This window comes from Canis lupus, chromosome 15 (genome assembly GCF_003254725.2).
Source record: "Canis lupus dingo isolate Sandy chromosome 15, ASM325472v2, whole genome shotgun sequence".
In the NCBI taxonomy this organism is placed as follows: domain Eukaryota; kingdom Metazoa; phylum Chordata; class Mammalia; order Carnivora; family Canidae; genus Canis; species Canis lupus.
The window spans coordinates 3,141,723-3,157,750 of NC_064257.1; the positions used below are offsets into that span (position 1 = coordinate 3,141,723).

At 48.0% G+C, this 16,028-nt stretch overlaps 1 long non-coding RNA gene across 1 annotated transcript; it reads left to right on the forward strand.

The window, feature by feature from the left end:
• The first annotated feature begins 413 nt into the window (after positions 1-413).
• On the forward strand, positions 414-7,778 carry LOC112642326 (uncharacterized). The gene is made up of 4 exons (XR_007402385.1): positions 414-614; positions 1,547-1,654; positions 3,916-4,052; positions 7,184-7,778. It is a non-coding gene; the product is annotated as an uncharacterized LOC112642326 (long non-coding RNA).
• Positions 7,779-16,028: the final 8,250 nt, after the last annotated feature.

Here is a 16,028-nt window from a genome sequence, read left to right on the forward strand (position 1 = left end):
ACAGAGAGAGAGAGAGAGAGGCAAAGACACAGGCAGAGGGAGAAGCAGGCTCCATGCAGGGAGCCCGACATGGGACTCAATCCCGAGACTCCAGGATCACGCCCTGGGCCAAAGGCAGGCGCTGAACTGCTGAGCCACCCAGGGATCCCCCTGGAGCTTTTTATTTATTTTTATTTATTTTTATTTTTTTCTATATTTTCTTATTGGAGCTCAATTTGCCAACATATAGTATAACACACAGTGCTCATCCTGTCAAGTGCCCGCCTCAGTGCCCGTCACCCAGTCTGGAGCTTCTAAAGGAAACTCCATTCCTTGTCTCAGCCTCTAGAGGCCACCCAGATTCTTTGGCTTAGAGCTGCCCACTTGCATCTCTGCCTTCTTGCCCCTCCTCTGATCTATCCTTCTCTCAGAAGGACCCTCGCAATCTACCTGGAGCCCACCCAGATAACCAAGATAATCCAAATAAGGTGACATTCATAGGTTCCAGGCATTAGGATGTGGATGTCTTACACACCATCCTACCCACCCAACATTCCGGGAACTCATCTGTTCCAACTGTCGCTCTTCGGATCACATGGTCTCTCATCCAGGCAGTTAAAACAGTCTCTGAGTTGGTGAGCCTTTGATGCATGACCCAAATTGGGCAGTGGGCCTCTGTTTCTGGTTCTGACCCCCTCCATAAACCATTATGCTTATTCTTCTTCTTCTTTTTTTTCCTAAGAGTTTTATTTACTTATTTTAGAGAGACAGGGTGTGTGAGCTGGGGGCAGGGAGGTGGGGGTAGAGGGAGCACAGGGAGAGGGACAATCAGGCTGTACACTGGGCAGAAGGCCCACTGTGGGGCTCAGTTTCACGACTCTGAGATCAAGACCTGAGCCGAAATCAAGAGTCAGATGCTCAACTGACTAAGCCACCCAGGCGCCGTTATGGTATTCCAGGCCTTCTGTGGTCTTTTCTTTGGTCACTCTTTTTTTTCTTTTTTAAGATTTTTTATTTATTTATTCACGAGAGACACACAGAGAGAGAGGCAGAGACACAGGCAGAGGGAGAAGCAGGCTCCATGCAGGGAGCCCGATGCAGGACTCAATCCCGGGACTCCCAGGATCACGCCCTGAGCCAAAGGCAGACACTAAACCGCCGAGCCCCCCAGGCGCCCCTCTTTGCTCACCCTTTTAGCCAAATCTACGAGCCATAACAGAGCTACTTGTAATTTCTCAAAACATGGGTTATAGAGCTTCTGAAGCCATACTACTCAGCCTTGAATGCCAGCTCTACCACTTGCCAAAAAGGAATTCTGAGGCCAATAACTTAACTGCTCTGTGCTTTAGTTTCATCTTTTTAAAACTTTGGCCCTCTGAGATTGTTGTGATGATTAAATTGATTACATTAATTAAATTACTTAAAGTATTCATGAGAGGGGCACCTGGTTGGCTCTCTTGGAAGAATTTGTGACTCTTGATCTTGGAGTTGAGTTCAACCCTCATGTTGGGTGTAGAGATTATTTTATTTTTATTTTTAAAGATTTTATTTTATTTATTCATGAGAGACATACAGAGAGAGGCAGAGACACAGTCAGAGGGAGAAGAAGGCTCCATACAGGGAGCCTGATGTGGGACTCGATCTCAGGACTCCAGGATTACACCCTGGGCTGAAGGTAGGTGCTAAACTCCTGAGCCACCCAGGCGTCCCAAGATTATTTTAAAATAAATAAATTTTTTTTGGGGGGGGAGATATCTATCTATCTATCTATCTGGCATGAGTCCGGGGAGGAGCAGAGGGGGGCAGAGAGAGAGAGAGAGAGAATCTGCAAGCAGACTCCCCTACTGAGCACACAGCCTGATGTGGGGCTTGATTCCATAACCCTGTGATCATGACCTGAGTCAAAATCAAGAGTTGGACATTCAACCAACTGAGTCACCCAGGTGCTCCTAAAATAAAATCTTTTTTAATTTCTTAGAACAGTGCTTGGCACACAGGTTTTCCCATATCATTCCATGTTCTCAGTCCTGTTGATGTGGTTCAGAATGCTCTCCTCATGACCTCGCTTCCCTGGAACTCTTTGCCATCCCTTCAAGGCAAGAGTGGAGAGACCGCAGTATCACCGCAGTATCACCTCACGGGCACAGGACTCCCTGCTGTCTCCTCCCACCACTGCTGGAACTCTGGAAGCTCTGTGACCTGAATCAGAGGCCCTATCATGTATATACAATCATTTCATGATGTGTGTAAGAGAGAACATCCTGAAATACTAACATTTGTGTTTTTCTTGTCCACACTTCCTTGTATGTGACCCTCCCACAGTCAGTCAGAGGCATTCACATCATCTTCAAGAATTAGTCCGTATAATAAGAATGCAAAGAGAAAGGAAAAGAGGTTTAGTTTTTCAACTTCTAGAGTACATTTCCATGTGGACACCCACACAAATAGTTTGTGAGCCAAGCAGTGAGCTTTACGGAGAGAAGAGACTTTGAGAACCCAAGGAAGTGGTCCTAAAGCAGGCAGAGTATAAAGTGTATGCCTTCATAGTGGACTAAAAGAGTGAAGTGCCTGGCCCATCCTGCTCATGGGAAGGCTGGCCAGGGGTCACCTCGGCAGGGAGTGAGGACAGGAGTTGAACCTGGAGATCAGACAGGAGCAGAGTCAGTGTCAACAGATTGCCCAGCAGCAGAGCTGGGTGGCGCTGTGGCGGCTGAGCCAACAAGGTCATGATATCCACTCTGCCATCATCTGTGCCGAGGCCACAGTCACTGTTCTGCTCCTCACTCTCCTCACTCCTGGTGAAGTCGTTTTCTTGTCAGCTGTTCTCTTGCCTGCTGTTGGCCTTGGATCACTCAGGAGAAATGGTGCCCACCCACTCCATGCCCCACATGAGCCATTTCCTGTGGACACCCGCTTTTCATGACAGCTCGGGAACTTTATAAGCTTCATAAAACAATAAGTGGGGTCTCTCTCTCACTCTCTCCCTGTTTTTAGTAAGCTCTATACCCAGTGTGGGGCCTGAACTCATGACCACAAGATCTAGAGTTGTATGCTCTACTGAGTGAGTCAGCTAGGTGCCCAGAAGGTAGGATCTTGACACTGAGTATCAATGGTGTGGGGAAAAAAGTCCCTAGCACCTGAACTTGGGAGGAGCTGGATAGGGAGGCTGACCTGTTTCATATGACTTTATGCCCCCGGACATAGACTGAGCCCTCAGGAGGGCAGAGAGGAATTGTTGGATTCCTCTCTGTGCTCTAACACATGGCTGGTGTTTGGTAGGTATTTATTACACTGAAAAAAATGAATGAAAATCCCAGTCTATTAAGGGAGAGAGATACATAAACAAATAATGATAATACCACCTACGTACTGTGATAAAGGGCTGCAGAAAGCTCTGAGTGAACAGAGGGAAAGGGCTCAGAGATGTAGGTGATTCTCTGAGGCAACAGCAGGACTGGTGCACAAGTCTGTGACCCTCACTCCAGAGCAGCACTGGAGTGGAGAGGGGCCCTTAGGAATATCTGCCTGGCCCATGCTGCTGTCTCTAGGCCCTAGACTGCTCCCAGGATTGGCTCCTTGGTGTTCCCCTTGGTCATGGTTGATGGACTTTTGGTACATGACCCAAATAGGGCAATGGGTTCTCCCTCCCATGATGTTGCTGTTGGGATTCAGAGATGCCAGTCCATGTCTGCTGGGCTCCTGACCTAGAGACTCAGAGCTGGCCACGTCTGGCCATATGTTCAGTGAAGTGGGTGATGGTGAGGCTCAGAGACGGAGAGAAGCTTCCTGGCTCCTCAATGACTTTTAAGATCCTGGTTCTTATCGCTGGTGAGGCCTGGTTGCGCCCTACCCTTTGGCTCCATGTGACACCTCTGAAGACTTGTGTCAAATCCTTCTCGTGCTTAAGCTTGCCTGAGTGGTTTCTGTTCTGTGCAGCCAAGAGTCTTGACTAACATCATCCTCATTGATGTCATCACCATGATCACAGCAAATACCGGTACAGCGCTACGTCCGGACTCTTCTGACAGCTTTACGTGTGACAACTTGTTAAATCCTCACCACACTCCTATGAGGTGGGTACAACGATCACCCGTAGTTTCCAGAAAAAGAAACTGAGGCACAGAGCGGGTCAGTCACTTGCCATGGTCATACAGCTAGTAAGTGGCGGGGCTGGGATTCAAACCCAGACAGAGCCTCTATCCAACAATGCAGTTTTATCATAGTTTGTTGAGCAAAAGTTTGTATTTTTCTGTTTCTAACCTATTGTCCTAGAAGAATGTAGTTCTAAATGGCAAACACATGAGAAGCCCTAGGTGAGTTCCCCTTTCCTGAAATGAGGCTGGGTGGGTGGGGAGGTGGCCCATGCCGTCTGCCCTCCAGGGCCTGCCTCTCCCTTGGGGCCCAGAAGCGCGGGAAGGAGTCCTGAGCCAGGTACGGGCCTTGGCGGCAAAGCTGCCCGTGGGGCGGGAGGCCAGAGCGCGCCCTGGCACCTGGCAGGTGGCCCAGCCTCACCGTTGAGAAAATACCTGGAACAAAGGCGTCCTCCTGCCACAACCGGCCGCCTCTCCAGGTGCCTGCAGGTCCTCAGCCGGGGCACCTGACCTCCAGGCCATCGGGTCCTTACACGGCCTCAGGGGGCTGCACAGAGGTGTCAGGGCCCAGCCTGGAGCACCTCCCGGCTGCCCCCTCACCCCGGGGTGAGGGGTGCACGTCCCAGAAACCCCCAGGCTGGCGTCCCCCTGGGGCTCGGCCAGGCTGCCTGAACCTCCCTTCCTGCCATGCTCCCCCATGGTGTCCAGGGCGGTTGCTTCACAGCCCCGGGCCTGGCCTCCCTCAGCCCAGAGGTTGGTGTCACCACAATGGTTTGTCAGGTGCAGAGTGCACAGGGTTGTGAGGGAATTGGGGCATTAGCAGCAGCAGGCACTGGGGGAGCATATCGGGACTGGAGGCCTGGAGGAATGAAAAGTGAAGACTGAGACCCCAAGGTAGTGATGTGGTTCTCCTTGGATGCTTCTACTTTTTTTTTTATAAGTAATCTCTATACCCACCCCCACCCTGTGGGGCTCGAACTCACAGCCCCGAGATCAAGAGTTGAGAGCTCCGCGGACTGAGCCAGCTGGGCCCCCCTAGTCCCTGGACACCTCTTGAGCGAAGTGCTAGCAGCTCATCAGAGGTGGGGGTTGGCCTCCCAAGTTGGTGCCCAGCCCATGACCTTCCTTGAGTTCCTTCTCCTTCCTTCTCCCCTTCTTGTGAGCAAGACGAGAGGGGCATGGATCTGGACAAGAGACCTACCTCACCTCAGCTCTTTTGTTCAAAGAGGGATGGGCCGTGGACCCCCAGGCCCAGCTCCCAGCCCCAGGCCACCCCAAGCCTCCCCCTCCAACCCTCGGCTGTAGTGACTGCTGTCGTCAGGGCCGCTGCCAGCCCACGTGGCGCTGTATGGTGATTCAGAAAAAGAGACTCCTGCAGGTGGACAGCACGCTCCTCCAGGGCCCCCAGCCGTGCTGAGTGGGGCTGGACCTCAGCCTGCACTTGCTCTGCATCTCTCTGAGCTGGTACAGACCCCACCTATGCTGTCATTTGCAGGGGCAGTGCTGGTAGGGTAATCCCCAAACTGTGACCCTGGACCCCTGATTCCCAGGCTAAATCCCCTTCCCCTGGCCTGGATCCTCCCTGGGCTGGGCAAAAGGGGGCCTTCACTGGCACACACCCACTTCAGGCAACAGGGCAGGGACTCAGGAGGGGTTCCCTAGAAGCAGCTCCCAATAACCAGTGGCAGGAGGCTTCTTCCCAAGCCCTCTCGCCTTGGAGTGGTCCCTAGATGAGGGTGTAATCCTGAGGCTATCTTGAGGGCAGAAGGCTGTCCAGTGCATGCTCTGCCCCCCCAGTGTGTGCTTCTGGGCGGAAGATACACAAGCCCTGGCCAGAGGTGGCACTGAGCCTGCGCCCTCAGGCCTGGCTTTCTGTTCCCCTGGCCCCATACTCAGTGCCCAGACCCAGGGAGCCTGAAGGCTCAGGGCCCAGCACATGGCACATGTGCCCACTACAGAACCAGGCTCAGAGAGCATCCTACACAAACAGTTAGATGAATGAGTCAAAGAATAGACCAAAGGAAGAGGCCCTCCTAGGCAAGTGTGGGTGCCAGGGCCTGGAGTCCCAGGACCCCAGCTCTGGACTCTCCGAGCCTCACTTCCTCTTCTGAGGAACAGGCATCAGAGACACCTGCTTCCCTGGGTTGCCCGGCAACTCGCTATTAATAATAAAATAGGAACAAGAGCAATAGAGCCTCCACTGCCTGAGAACTTCCTCTGCGGTCAGCCCTTTGCATGAATCCTCACAACAGTCCTGGGAGGGAGACCCCCCGCCCCCTGTTACAGGGACTTAGGAACCTCTTGGTGATGGGGAGCCTGGCTCAGGAAACGGCAGCTGTATCCTGGCCGCGGGCAGGGCCGTGTGGCTCCCCTGGAGCAACGGATGTCTGTGCAGCTCACAGCTGGGGTGGGAGCCCCCGCCACAGTCCAGAAGCTGGGTCCAGGGTGTCGCCCCCCAGGCGCTGGGGGTCACCTGAGTCCAGGGCTGGGGTCTGGGGCTCTGGTGCCACTCCTGCTCCTGATGGACTCTGCCCCCTGGGTGGCTCCCTCTCCTTCTCCCGGCCTCCATTTACCCCACAGTAAAGGGATGGAGAGGGGTTAGGTCCCTTGATCCCCCAGGTCTCTGACCACAAAGGCAGGCAGGCAGGCAGGCAGGCAGGCAGAGGGAAGTTCAGGAAAGCTTGGAAACTGTGTCTGAATTCCTGGCTTCTCTCTGCCCCCTGGTGGACACCAGCAGCCTAGCACCGGGGGGAGAAACCTGGCTTTGTCACCTTTTCCAGGGAGCCCTCCCCTGGGAGCCCGGGTGCCAATCTGCTAAGTGGGGATCATAAGAGCACCCACCTCATGAGGCTTGTTGTGATGACTAAGTGACAGCGAGTGTGGCGTACTTGCTACTGAGCCGCACGCCCAGAATGGGCCCAGGCCGTGGTAATCATCGTTGTCTCCCTCTTTCTCTTCCACTGCCGGCCAATCAGTCCCCAAGCCCCACCTCCGATTCTGCTCCTCTGGCTCCCCGCTGCCCCCTAACCCGGCCTCACGATCCCTCTCCTAGAGCCCCCCCACCCACTCCCCCAGCCCTGCGGCACCTCACCTGGGTGCACCCCCCTCCCCAGGCCAGACCTGTGCATGCCCATCTCAGGCTGCCGTCCAGGCCCCTCAGCCCAGCCCTCGGGGATCCTGGCCACCTGGACAGCCCAGTCACCCTGTGCCTTTCTACTCCCTGTGTTCTCACCACCCAGCTCCTTGGGTCCCTCCGCTCAGGCCCACTGGTCCTGCCTCCAGGTGAGTTCGTGAAAGCTCACGGCAGCTGTCTTTGCCCCCCTCTCCCACCTTTGCTGTAGGACCCCCCCGCCCCACCTGCGCCCTCTCTGGGTCTCAGCTTCCTTATCTGCCAAGCTGGACCGTTATGAGGATGAAAGAGAGAAAACAGGGCAGGATGCAGCCCGCAGGAGCCATGGTACTTACGGTTGGGAGGGAGGCTTCTGTCCCAGTACCAGGGCAGCCACATCTGTCACTTGGGAAGCAGGTACCTATGGGGGGTGATGAACCTCCAAGGTCCCACCACAGCTCCAAACCTCAGTGGGGGCACACTCCGAGCCCAGAGTGCAGAACGGCCCCTGGGCAGAGCGGAGCCTGGTTGGCCCCTCACTGGGCTGGGCCTGCTCCCCCATCCCGCTGCTGGACCAGGTGGAGAAGGAGCCCTCTGGCTGGGGGGGTGGGGGTGGTGGTGGCACCTGGACTGATCCTAGGGGAGGGAGGCGGACCCTCTCTGGCAGGGCTGGGTCGGGAGCATTGCACCAGGGTCCTGGAGCCTGTATGGAAAGCTGTCCTACAGGCCACTAAGGAAAATACATTTCTTTTTTCAAAGATTTTATTTATTTGAGAGAGAGAGGGAGAGTCAGAGAGAGAGACAGAGAAACAGAGAGAAGGAGCAGGGGGAGAGGCAGAGGAAGACGCAGACTCCCAGCAGACCAGAGAGCCCCAGGCAGGGCTCGATCCCGGGACTCCAGGAGCATGACCTCAGCTGAAGGCAGACACTTAACCCACTGAGCCAGCCAGGCCCACGAAAAATAAATTCCTTAGGCTCGTACTGAGCATTCGGTAAATCAACACGTTTTTATTCGATTCACTGTTAGGGCTAAGTAATGTACTCACAACCTCCAAGAAACCACACAGGGAACGGTAAGTATTTGATCTTATTAGTTTCTTATGTATCCTTGTCATGTGAACAAATATAACCGAATATAAACATGCATTCTTATTTATTCACACCCTTTTTACCCAAAGGAGAGCACAGAGAGTTGTGCATCGAACCTGTTTTACTTAACAATGTGTTTTGTAGCTTAATCAGTCCGTAGACGGCTTCCTTGTTCTTTTCTTTCTTCAGCAGCAGCCTGGTCTTGCGCCGTGAGGCTGTGCCACCGGTGATTTATCCAGCCCGTTCCTTCCTTCCTAAGGGGCACTTGGGTTTTGCTATCACAAACGACACCGTAATGAATGACTTTACCCTTTCACGGCTGGTGTGTAGGCAGTGGCATCAAAGGCATGGCTGACTCGGTTGCTAAAATATTGAAATACTTTCCTAGTGCTTGGTAAATAATACAATTGCAACTGTGACGATCGATGAACTTAACGATATGAATTCTGTAATAAACGCTGCCGTTCAAGCAGTGGCTGTGGGACGTCAGGACTTGTTCAGGGGACCACCCGCCCTACCTGCACCTGGCCGGTTAGGAACACGAGGGCCCGCTGGGCTTCAGCCTAGGCCAGAGCCCATGTGACTGTGCCGTACTGAGCCTTCTTTACAGAGCACTCTGTATCTTAGACGAGTCGCTCGTTTATCATTGTCCTCTAGGGATCTAGTTGCTACTGTTCGTAAATATTTGTTTCCACTGGGCTTTTTGTTGGTTCGTTTTCATTCTTGTCAAGAAGGAGAATGCTGTGCTTTGATGTTTGAAAATTTAAGATGTATCTCAAACTAGTAGAAAGAAACAGAGACGAGAAAATTTGATTGTTCTTAAGGTTTCTTTTAGCTACCTGAAACATCAATCTTCCTTTCCTGGGAGGAAGAAGGAAGAAAAGAATAACAATAATAATCAATCACAGTCTAGAATATTCTTTTACTACGGTGCGAAAATCTGAAGCCAGAAGATTTACTAGCATGCAGGACTCAGTACAGGGGTGCCTGGGTGGTTCGCTCAGTCAGTGAAGTGTCTGCCTTCAGCTCAGGTCATGATCCCAGGGTCCTGGGATCGAGCCCCGCATCAGGCTTCCTGCTTGGTGGGGACCCTGTTTCTCCCTCTTCCACTGTCCCTCCTCCTTGCTCCTGTTCTCTCTCTCTCTCCAATAAATAAAATCATTTTTTAAAAGAATAAGTACAAAATAAGTAATTTGTATTTTTAGAATAAAAACCAAATTTATAGGCTTGTACCTCAGGTTATGATGCACTACGTAATTTTATTTATTTATTTTTATTTTATTTAAGGTCAATTAATTAACATATATTATTGGTTTCAGAGGTAGAAGTCAATGATTCATCAGGCTTATATAACACCCAGTGCTCATCACATCTCCTTCTTTTTTTAAAAATAAATTTATTTTTTATTGGTGTTCAATTTACCAACATACAGAATAACACCCAGTGCTCATCCCGTCAAGTGCCCCCCTCAGTGCCCGTCACCCATTCACCCCCACCCTCACATCTCCTTCTTAATGCCTGTCACCCAGTTACCCCATCTCCCATACCACTCCCCTCCAGCCACCCTCAGTTTGTTTGCTATGATTAAGAATCTCTAGTGCTTTTACTTCCTCTCTGATTTTGTCTTTATTTTTTCCTCTCTTCTCCTATGATCCTCTGTTTTGTTTAATTTCCACATATGAGTGAGCTTATATGATAATGGTCTTTCTCTGATGGACTTATTTTGCTTAGCACAATATCCTCTAGTTCTAACCACATCATGCGTGTCATTGCAAATGGCAAGATTTCTTTTTTTTTTTTTGAAAGAAAAACTACTGAGTAGTAGTCCATTGTGTGTGTGTGATATATATATATATATATATATATATGATATATATATATATATCACATCTTCTTTATCCACTCATTTGTCCATGGACATCTGGGCTCTTTCCATAGTTTGGCTATTGTAGACATTGCTGCCATAAACACTGGGGTGCGGGTGCCCCTTCGGATCACTACATTTGTATCTTTGGGGTAAATACCCAGTAGGGCAATTGCTGGGTCTTAGGGTAGCTCTATTTTCAACTTTTTGAGGAACCTGCATACTGTTTTTCAGAGTGGCTGCACCAGCTTGCATTCCCATCAACAGTGCAACCTCTGCATCCTCACCAACATCTGTTGTTTCCTGACTTGTTAATTTTAGCCATTATGACTGGTGTGTGGTGGTATCTCTTTGTGGTTTTAGGTTGTATTTCCCTGATGATGGGTGATGTTGAGCATTTTTTCATATGTCTATTGGCCATTTGTGTGTCTTCTTTGGAGAAATGTTTATTCACATCTTCTACCCATTTCTTGATTGGATTATTTGTTCCTTGGGTATTGAGTTTGACAAATTCTTTATAGATTTTGAATACTAGTCCTTTATCTGATATGTCATTTGTAAATATATTCTCCCAGCCCGTAGATTGCCTTTTGGTTTTGTTGATGGTTTCTCTTGCTGTGAAAATCTTTTTATCTTTATGAGGTCCCAATAGTTCATTTTTGCCTTTGTTTCCCTTGCCTTTGGAGATGTGTCTAGCAAGAAGTTGCTGTGGCCATGGTCAAAGAAGTTGCTGCCTGTGTTTTCCTCTAGAATTTTGATGGATTCCTGTCTCATATTTAGGTCTTTCAACGACTTTATGTCTATTTTTGTATATGGTGTGAGGAAATGGTCCAGTTTCGTTCTTCTGCACGTGGCTGTCCACGTGTCCCCAACACCATTTGTTGAAGAGACTGTCTTTTTTTCAATTGGATATTCTTTATGGCTTTGTTGAAGATCAGTTAGCCATTGGGTTGAGGGTCCATTTCTGGATTCTCTATTCTGTTCCATTGATCTATGTGTTCGTTTTTCTGCCAGTACCATACTGTCTTGATGATGACAGCTTTGTAGTACAGCTTGAAGTCTGGAATTGTGATACCTCCAGTTTTGGTTTTCTTTTTCAACATTCCTTTGGCTATTTGGGGTCTTCTCTGGTTCCATATAAATTTTAGGATTATTTGTTCCAACTCTGTCAAGTAAGTTGATGGCATTTTGATAGGGATTGCTTTGAACATATAGATTGCTCCAGGTAGCATAGACATTTTAACAATATTTGTTCTTCCATCTATGAGCATGGAAATTTTTCCATTTCTGTATGTCTTCCTCAGTTTCTTTCATGAATGTTCTATAGTTTTCTGAGTACAGATCTTTTGCCTCTTTGATTACATTTATTCCTAAGTATCCTGTGGTTTTTGGTACAATTGTAAATGGGATTGATTCCTTAATTTTTCTTCTGTCTCATTGTTAGTGTATAGAAATGCAACTGATTTCTGTGCATTGATTTTATATCCTGCCACTTTGCTGAATTCCTTTATGAGTTCTAGCAATTTTGGGGTTGAGTCTTTTGGGTTTTCCATATAGAGTATTATGTCATCTGCAAAGAGTGAGAGTTTCACTTCTCAATTTGGATGCCTCTTATTTCTTTTTGTTGTCTGATTGCTTAGGCTAGGACTTCTATTACTATGTTGAACAACAGTGGTGAGAGTGGACATCCTTGTTGTGTTTCTGACTTTAAGGGAAAAGCTCTCAGTTTTTCCCCATTGAGGATGATATTTGCTGTGGGCTTTTCATATATGGGTTTCATCATATTGAGGTTCCTTCTATCCCAACACTGTGAAGAGTTTTAATCAAGAAAGAATGCTGTACTTTGTCAAACGCTTTTTCTGTATCTATTGAGAGGATCATATGGTTCTTGTCCTTTCCTTTATTAATTTAGTGTTTCACGTTGATTGATTTATGGATGTTGAACCACCCTTGCAGCCCAGGAATAAATCCTACTTGGTCATGGTGAATAATCCTTTTAATATACTGTTGGATCCTATTGCGTAGTATGATGGTGAGAGTTTTGGCATCCATGTTCATCAGGGATATTGGTCTGTAATTCTCCTTTTTGGTGGAGTATTTGTCTGGTTTGGGGACCAAGGTAATGCTGGTCTCATAGAAAGAATTTGCAAGTTTCCCTTCCATTTCTATTTTTTGGAACAGCTTCAGAAAAATAGGTGTTAATTCTTTAAATGTTTGGTATAACTCCACTGGGAAGCTATCCAGCTCTGGACTTTTGTTCGTTGGGAGGTTTTTGATTACTGTTTCAATTTCCTTGCAGGTTATGGATCTGTTCAGATTTTCTATTTCTTCCTGTTTTAGTTTTGGTAGTTTATATGTCTCTAGGATGGACTGAGTAATTTTAATCAATCATATTCCCAAGGACATCTAGAAAAGCAGAACACAATCACTTAAAAATCCTACAATCCGAGGGGGGGGGGGGCGAAAAAAAAATCCTACAATCCTACTTGCCAGCTGTGACGGGTCTTAAATGTGTCCATTTAGTCATCATCAGTCCTCTTTTCAAGAGGTAGAGCCCAATTTCCCTTCCTTTGCATGTGAATTGGACCTCATGACTCGTTTCTCATGAATAGAATAAAGTGGAAGTGACAATGAGCAACAGGATCATTTAAAGAGACTGTGGTTTCCTCCTTGCTCTCTGTCCTGGATTACTCACTCTAGGAGAAGCCAACTGCCTTGTCATGAGGACATCTAAGCATCCATAAAGAGAGGTCTACAAGATGAAGAAGCTGAGGCCTCCCACCAAAAAACAGCATTATCTTGCCAGGTGAAGTGGGTCCTCCAGCTCCAGTCAAGCTTTCAGATGAACACAGTCTCAGCTGACAGCTTTACTGCAACCTTGTGAGAAACCCTGAAGTCAGAACCAGCCAAAGCCACTCCTGGATCCTGACTCTCAGAATCTGTGTAAGATAATAAATGCTTATTATTTTCAGATGCTAAGTTTAGTAGTAATTTGTTATTCAGCAATAGACAACTAACATAAAGGAAATAGAGTGCTCACAAGTTAGTGAAGAATTACCAACTGGTCTCAGACCCTTGGGAGTCAGGGAGGTGAGCCTTATGTTTGGGGCTGACAGAAGGCAGCCAGGAAACTTGGTAGTACTTCCACAAACTAGCAGAGCAAGTGGGATGGGATTTAGAGTTGAGGACCATCAAGGAAAGTTCCTTAGTGAACTCCCCTGGCTATGAGTTAGGACCCTGAGAGGCTATACTCTAGGAGTAAGTAAGGATGAATGGGGAGTAGATATCTCTTCACAAAGAATGCACTGTGGCTCTGTACCACCACAGTCCTTGAAATTGTATTGAGATGATCCCAGATTGCAAGTCATTCAGGTGCTGGGCAGAAGGAAAAGTAAGTCATCTCTGGACTTACTTTCTGGAGGAAGATAACACCATGCTCAGCCTGAAATTGTTTCTACATGGAATTTTGCAAATCAATACCTGGCATATTCATGTAAGAAGCACATGAAGAGTCAACATGAACAAAATAGGTAGAATCAATAGACAAGAAAAATGAACCCTCAGAGGCTTTAGATACTGGAATAGTAGACACAGGCCTTTAGGTAACATTCTACATTAAAAATTTTAAAAGATGGGGCACCTGGATGGCCTAGTTGGTTAAGCAACTGACTCTTGGTTTCAGCTCAGGTTGTAATCTTGGGGTCATGGGATCAAGCCCATGTAGGGTCCATTTGGAGCATGGATTCTGCTTGAAACTCTCACTCCCTCTCTCTCTCTACCCAGGCCCCATGCTCTCTCTAAAACAAATAAATAAATAAATCTTAAAAAAAAAAAAAGCTTGAATTTCAGTAGAGAACTGAAAACTATAAAAAGAACCAAAAGGGAAATACCTGGGTGATTAAGTTGGTTGAGCATCTGACTCTTGATTTCCACTCAGGGTCGGGGGACTAAGTCCCCTGTCGGGCTCTGAGCTTGGTGTGGAGGCTGCTTGGGATTCTTTCTCCCTCTCCCTCTGCACCCCTCCCCCCACTCATGCCCATGCTCACTCTCTTTCTTTAAATAAACAAACAAACAAATAAAATCTTAAAAACAAAAAAAGAGAGCCAAAAGGAAAGTGGTATGGGTTGAGTTGTGCCCTCCAAAAGGATATGTCAAAGTCCTAACCCCTGAGCACCTCAGAATGGGACCTTATTTGGAAATAGGGCCATTATGGATATAATTAGTTAAGTTCAGATGAGGTCATACTGGAGTAGTGTGGGCCCCTAATCTAGTATGACTGGCAGCCTTAAAAAAGATGATGTGAAAACACACCAGAAGAGAAGGCCATGTGATGACGGAGGCAGATCAGAGTGACACGTCTATAAGCTAAGGCACCCCCAGGATTTCCAGCAGCAACCAGAATAGACTCTCTGAGCCTCCAGGAGGAGCCCACCCTCTTGACACCTAGACTTCAGATTTTAGCTCCAGAACTGTGAGTGAATCAATGTCTGTTGCTTTAAACCACCCAGTTCATGACACCCTGTTCTTGCAGCCCTAAGAAATGAATCCTGACAGCATAGAGTTGAAAGATAAACAATAACGAGAAGCAAAAATTCAGTGGATGAGAATTAGTGAACTAGAAGACTGGTCAGAAAAAAGTACCCAGAGTGAAACACAGGGAGACAAATGGATGGAGAACACAAAGCAGGGAGTTAAAACTATTGGGGAAGAACTAACCTACTAGAGGACAGCGGGTAGTCAACCTGCCACAAGTCCACAGATGCCGAACATAGACAACAGGCCCTCATGGGAGCAAGACAAGGTTTTCTTTCTTTCTTTCTTTCTTTCTTTCTTTCTTTCTTTCTTTCTTTCTTTCTTTCTTTCTTTCTTTCTTTCTTTCTTTCTTCTTTCTTTCTTTCTTCTTTCTTTCTTTCTTTCTTTCTTTCTTTCTTCTTTCTCTTTCTTTCTTTTCTTTCTTTCTTTCTTATTTCTTTCTCTTTCTTTTTGATTTTATTTATTTGACAGAGAGAGTGAGAGAGCACAAGTAAGCAGAGCAGGAGAGGGAGAAGCAGGCTCCCCACTGAGCAGGGAGCCCGATTCAGGGCTCAATCCTGGGACCTTGGAATCATGACCTGAGCCAAAGGCAGATGCTTAACTGACTGAGCCACTCAGAAGCCCCAAGACAGGTTATTTCTCACAGCACAGCCAGTGGCAGGAACACCAGAACAGTGGTGTCTGGCTGGTCCTTGCCTCCAAGTCCCGTGGGTGTGACATGATAGAAACGCCACATGAAAGGGTTGTGTCCCAGCCACAGCTGAGGAACCCAGAGCCAAGGGCCTAGCACTTTTTATTTAAGTTTTTATTTAAGTAGGCTTCATGCCCAGCATGGAGCCCAATGTAGGGCTTGAACTCACACCCTGGAGATCAAGATGTGAGCTGAGATTAAGAGTTGGCCGCTTAACTGACCAGGCCACCCAGGTGCCCCAAGGATCTAGCATTTTTGCAGTAAGTGACAAACCAGTCCCCTCCTCTGGAGAGTGAACAGGTGCATGCAGTCACCTGTGGGCTCCTTGACCTGCCTTGTCACCTTGTGATAAGCTACAGAGACTGCTCAGTATCAGGTAGTTTGGTTTACCTCAGCAAGGATATAAGGGGCTCTTGAGGCCCATGGCAGCCTGCCTTTCCAATAACCCATCCTGCACCCCACATGTTTTTAAGTGAATTCGCATTTTCTCATGAACATGCCATCCTATCAGAGACTCAGATTGGACATACTGACTGGGCCTGGCACAAGTCCATTTAGTTTGTCTCATATAACACTTGGTTAGGCTATTATGACGAGAATCCCAATCAGCAGCATGGTGCAGTATTGACATCATTCATGCATCTCAGGGGTCTCTGACTCAGCCATGTGAGG